Source organism: Alligator sinensis, unplaced genomic scaffold (assembly GCF_000455745.1).
Source record: "Alligator sinensis unplaced genomic scaffold, ASM45574v1 scaffold434_1, whole genome shotgun sequence".
Classification (NCBI taxonomy): Eukaryota; Metazoa; Chordata; order Crocodylia; family Alligatoridae; genus Alligator; species Alligator sinensis.
In genome coordinates, this window is record NW_005841994.1 from 1,848,532 (window position 1) to 1,854,616 (window position 6,085).

General features: G+C 62.1%; 1 protein-coding gene across 1 annotated transcript in view; it reads right to left on the bottom strand.

Moving 5' to 3' along the window:
* Positions 1-6,085, bottom strand: part of PAX5 (paired box 5) — a 279,650-nt gene that overhangs the window by 272,472 nt on the left and 1,093 nt on the right. The gene's annotated exons all lie outside the window — the stretch shown is intronic.

A 6,085-nucleotide genomic window follows, 5' to 3' on the forward strand; every position in this document is an offset into this window, starting at 1 on the left:
CCCAGCTCCTCTGCCCCTCCGCGCCCTCGGCCACACCTGAGCGCCCGGATCCCCGCACGGCCCCGGGCTGCGCCCCCCACCCCCACTCCCCCTCCAAGCTTGCAAGTTTCTCGCCTCCAGTAAAAGCCCGTTTTTCTCTGCTGCTCCCCCCCAAAGTCCCCCTCGGCGTTTTTCTGCCTGCAGTTAATGAGACAGCAACAAAAAACTATAGCGATTGTTTTGGGGGGGGGGCACTTTATAAAAAGTCACAGAAGGATGCTCCCTTTTACCGAGCCAAGCGCAAAATGAGAGCCGCGCGATAGCGATCGTTAAATATACTGAGGCGCCCGCTGCCGCTCCCCGGCAGCTTGTGACCGACCGCACAAAAGAGACTTGATACCGTCTATTTGGCTGCTGGTTATTATTCAGTCTTCATGAAATCTATAGTTATTACCGGATATAGTTTCATATGCTTGGGAGAATTAAGTCACTATGTCCTTTGTTACATTTTTCCCCTCTGGTGATAACTTTGTGCATCAAGTGCATCATAAATAATATATTTTATACGTGCGCATACATAGAGATTGGGCGTGTGTGTGTGCGTGTGCCTCTGTGTATGCCTCTGTGTGCCTCTGTGTGTGCCTCTGTGTCCTTTTTTGTGTGTGTGTGTGTGCCTCTGTGTGTGTGCGCCTATGTGTGTATGTGCCTATGTGTGCTTCTGTGCGTGAATGTGTGTACCTGTGTGCGTGTGAGCCTGTGTATGTGAATATGTATCCGTGGCACGTGTGGTATGTACCCCTGCTGTGCGTTCACAGAAGGAGCCAAGATTTGTACCTCATCTTATACACGTACATGGAGCCATTGATACATGGAATATACACTGGGACTCTTTGAACAGAGGTCATTATTCACAGAAGGACATGGGTGCAGTACAGAGTCCTGTGACACGCCTTGTCCCTGCACAAGCCTGTGAGTGGGGTGTACGGACGGATCCCTATATACGGTAGGCAGATGTGGTCTAGCTAGTCTCACACACAAACTCTCCTGTGGCTAAATGCCTTGCCCTCCCATAAGTGCCTGGCTAAGGCCAAACCACCTGGCCCTGGATGTTACATCCTGCACCTTCGGAGTAGGAAAGTCACAAAGAGCTTGGCCTATTCATTGCAGCGTTGAAGAGGCGACTGGGGCCGGCGTGGGAGGCAGTGGGGGCCGGGAGGCAGCACTGCGTGACGAGGGGAAAAGAAGAGGTCAATTCGCGTGTCCCCAGCAGGACACTCCTCGGGAGGCAGCGTCTCCCAGGGCAGGGACCGGGGGGCACAGCCCGGCCGGGGGGCTCGGGGATGAGAAAGCAGAGTATGCACGTGAGAGGGAAGGAGGGTGTCTATAACACCCCCACCCCGCCCTTGCGGGACTAGCCACACGCTGCACGTCGCTAGCCACCCTTGCCTGCGCCCAGACGCCGAGGACAAGCATAAGCATGTGGGCAGTGGGGTCGGTGGTAAGGGAGCCCTGGGTGTGGGTGCGTTGGAGGGGGACCAGAAGGCCTCGGGCAGGGCCCAGCCCTGCTCACTGCAGCTGGATCTCACGGGCCCCGCCACCCTCCCGGCCGACGGCCCTCCTGCGTGCCCTGCCCAGTGGCAGCGCGGGGACACCGCCGAAGCGGATCTGTTGGGTGGCCAGCCTGGTGCGGGCAGAGATGCCTCTGTGCCAACGTGTGCGCCGGGCGGCCCTGCCAAGGGAGCCATCGCCACGCGCTTCATGGTCCAGTCCTCGCCGCTTCCCTTGCCCTTCCCTCTTCCACGCCGGCAGCTCCCGCTCGCCGCCCCCTTCCCGTCCAGCTGCAGGCAGGCAGCGCCCCGGGCCCGGGCAGTGGGCAGTGCTCTTTGCGGAAAAGAGGCGCTTTAAGACCCAGGGAGACCCCGCGGCCCGGAATGAGACCCCAAACCTCCCAACCCGCGGCCTCCACCGCAGAGCGGGGCCCCTCGGGCTGCGGAGCGATGTCTTGCTCCCAGCCTCTTGCCAGCGCTCCCTGAGCACCTTGGTGCGGGAACGGGATGGAAGTGGAGGGGAGGATGAAGGGCTTCGGGGGGGGGCTCAGGAGCTTTGCCAGGTCCCTCAGCCAGGGCCACGCCAGCTCTGGGGCCGGGGCCGCCTCTTGCACGTGCCCTTCCCTCCAGCTCACCCTGCACACGCGCGCTTTGCACACGCGCTCCTGCACCCGAGCCTTTCCCCCCAGAGCCTAGTGGAAAGGCCTGGCTCCTCTTCCCCTCCCAGAGCCCCGGAGGCTGGTCCTGAAGCGCCCCGGGGCAGAGGCACACTCGCCACAAACAGCTGCAGTAGATCACTGTAGCTGGAGCACATGCTGCCCTGAGCTGAGGCTCGCTGCATCCGGCAGCATTTGATGCAGAAGCTCACCAAAGCTGCTGCACACACACCAATGCACACTTTGATTAGCCGATAAGGTGCAAATCTACCCTGCCTTCTACTCCCCCCGCGGGATCCGCCGGGGCGTGGGGGCCAGCGCTGGCCGCTTGTCCTCCCTGCCTGGGGCAGGGCTTTGGTCTCTCTTCTGCTCCGGGGCCCACCACCCTGCTGTCTCCAGCCTCCCTCCAGCCACCTCCCTGGCTCTCTCGCGTCCAAGGGCTCCGTCCCGCCAGAGGCCCGCAGAGCTCCAGGCCGAAGGACCCTGCGCGGGTCCCACCTGCCAGCCCCGCTCCCCTGTCGCCAGCCCCCGCTGCAGCCTTGTGACTGTGACAGCAGGGGGAGTGCCTGCCCGGCGACTGCTCCGGTCTGCGCGGGGGGACGCGGCCAAGTTTCGCCTCGGAAGTTCAGCCCTGCTCCCCTGGGCTTCGCCTCTCCCCGGCCGGGCCGCGGGGACTCCCCCGGGCGGGCTCCGCACTGCCCGGCCTGCACTGCACTGCGGGGCCCCGCGGGGCGCGGCTAGCCCCCGGGCTTGGCCGGAGCTTGTGCTGCAGGGGCTGGAGGGTCGGGGGAGGCACTGCGGTGCCTGCCCCGAGGCTCGCCCCGGACATATTCCCTACGAAACAGAGCCCAGGCCCCTCGGCTCCGCCGTGCCCCTTTGCAAGGGAGGCTGGTGGGAAGGAGATGCTGGCGGGGCGGGGCGGGGGGCTTGATCACTGCAGCCGCGAGGCGCTGGGGCCCCCTTCCTGGCCCCCCTGGCTCATCAGCCCAACTTGGGCCGCGGCACTTGGCAAGTCCCCTCGCACGGCGCCCGACTGACGTGGATCCCGTTGGCGAAAACCAAAGCAGCCCCTGCACACTTGCGTGTTTTCCCTGCCACGCTCCAGAGAAGAGCGCCAGGTCCTGGGGCTGCTTCTTTTCCGGTGCAGGCACAGACACAGCCGAGCACGGGCTGAGCCCAGGGTTGTGGCTGAGCTCGGGTCCTGTTGTGGCAGCGCTTCCCCCTGTTCACTTCCGCACACCAGCCAGCTCCTCGGTGTTCCTACGAGTGCCAGCCCGGGGCGTGGGTTGTCGCTGCTGGACAGGGGATCCCTCCTCTGGCCTGACCCTTTCTGCTCGGATTGAATTCAGCCAGGGCTGGGAGAGCCCCATGGAGCGGGCGGCATCCCCCTGCCCGCCCAGATCCCCGGGAATCGTTTTCAGTCGGAACTGAACGTGTCCGGCGCGCTCCTTGGAGCAGCTGCAGCCCCCCACCCAGGTCTCGGACATTTGTCAAAGCGAAATCACTCCGATCGGAGGAGATCCGCTGGGCTGCTGCGGCCCCGGCGTGCGGAGCCGCTACCACACTGCACTATCCTGAGCTCAGACCAAAAGGGGCGGCACTCCAGTCACCCCAGGCGGGGGCCAGGAGGAATCGCCAGGTGACGATTCAGAGGCTTTTCGGCTTTATGACCTGCAGCCAACGTGTGCCGGGCACCCACCCACGTATGTGTGTGGGAGTGAGTGTGTGCGTACATCCTATGCGTATACACCCCCCCCCCCACACACACACACACGGTTCTTGTTCACAAAGTTAAAAAGCGGGGGGGAAGGGACTATTTATGCAGCGGGTTCGTGTTTGTGTCCGTGGGAAAACAAACCCCGACAAGCTGGAGGCTGCGGACCGGCTCTGGCATCGGGCGGGAGAAGCTCCCGCGGATGAATTTGTTCTAAAACTGTCCAAAATCGTGTAACGACCTCGGCAATTGTTTGGAGGGAACGAAATCAACGGTGCGGGATCCCTCCGTGATTTTCCCTGAATCGCTACGGCCAAAACTGGTCCCGGGCAGAGGATGCCCGGCGTGCGCGGTCTGCAGCCCCCGTGTGCGCTGGACTTTCGGAGGAGGGGGAGGCTCTCAGGGCAAGAGCCAATATTTATATCTAGCTCGTCTGAATCTATTGCGGGATGGGAAAAAAAAAAAAAAAAGAAAGAAAGCCGCGGAGGCGTGGGCTGCGTGACCCTGGCTGCGGGCTGGGACACACAACACGGTGTTTACACGTCCATGAGATTTGGAGCGCAAAGGTTTCCTAAATCCTATGCTAACCCGTGCCCGGCAGTTAACAAGACAGGATCAGCAAATTATGACAAGAGGAACCCTTGATAGATAATATATTAGAGAGAGGAAGAGAGACAGACAGACAGATATTCAGAGAGTTATACAGAAATAACCTGATTTCCTACTCGGGTCTCCCGCCTCTCCCCTCTGTACTGGCGATGGTGGCGGTGTACTACTTGCAGGGAGACTGTCCCCCTGGTGCTGCCCGCTCCCCCCGCCCCCGGCCCCTGTAGGATCAAATCCTGCGGTTGCCATTCTTGTGATGGACCTCAGGGTCACCCCGCTCCCACCCCCTCCTTTTAACAGATAGAAACAATATCGAATAAAGTAGCGAGGAGTGATGATGTAAACCCACCCAGGACGGCAAAAGCCGGGAGTGGAAGCGTGGATCCCACGTGTGTTGTATCAGGGGGGGTTTGACAGTGAGCTCAGAGTTGAAAGTAAACAGTTCTATAGATTATTTCACGGGTCACAGAGGGGGAAAGCACCTCCCTTAACAGACTGCCTGGATTTAGTGGCCTGAGAGGCACCAAGAGACGAGAATGTCCATCAACAGCTATCTCATCCCCGTGCTCGGGTGCCTGTCTCCCCATCCAGTCCGGACGCAGGGAAGGCAGAGGCTCCCGCGGCCCGACGCTTGCGGGGGTCCCTGGCAGGCTTTGGGGCAGAGCAGTGGAGTGGATCCACGCTCCCGTGGCTCTTGCATCGTCTCGGGGTGTTTGCGCCTCCTGCCCCGCCTCACCTCGGCCCCCGGGTGCACGGAGTGCCTACACATGCCCTGGGACTTTCCGTCTCCTCTAGGAATACCTTGGTGCGGGAAAGCATCGCAGGCAAGCGCATAGCTAGCTCGATCCTGCCAGCCAGGCTCCAGCTCCAGACATGGACAAGGGGCACATGCAGAGGCCGGGGGCGCCTGGGAGGGGAGGGGGCAGGATCGTGTTGCTGCCCCCGGCGCCCCGAGGAGGCAGGCGCGGCGGCCCCCGCTCAGTCTGGGGGTGGGGGCGCCCCCAAACCTCGCGGATCAAGTCTCCAAAACAAGGCAGGCGCCGGCTCCTGGGCCAGGCGAGGCCCAGCCGCACAGCTCCGGCCTTTCCGTGTCAGCAGCCCGAGCTCCTGGAAGCAAGTGGAAGCCGCTTAACTGCCCCCCCCCCCCACCCCAAATGCAGTGCCCAGAGGGCAGCACACACATACACACCTTTTTTTTTTCCCCCTCGCAGGAGAGAGAAGAGGGCGAAGAGAAAAAAAAAAGAAAAGAAAGAAAAAGAAGCGGGCGGGAAGAGGCCGCTCAGGCCGGGAGCAATAGGCCATACAAAATGAAGCTGAAAATGACTTCCGCTGCTCCATTTAACCTTTCTGTTTCGAGGTCCCCCGCCGCCTCGCACCTACATCCTTTACTGAACACAGCAGCCAGAGTCCCCGTGGCAGGACAGACGAGGGAAAGTCGAGGCCAGGCCAGGCCAGGCCCCGCTCCCCACCGACCAGCAGGGCCTGTGCCCCGGCTCGGGCCAACTCCCCCGCGCGGGGCGATGCGGCCTGCCCGGGGCACCCCCAGCGCCGCTGCCCCGCCGGGCGGGGGCCGTGGCTCTCCC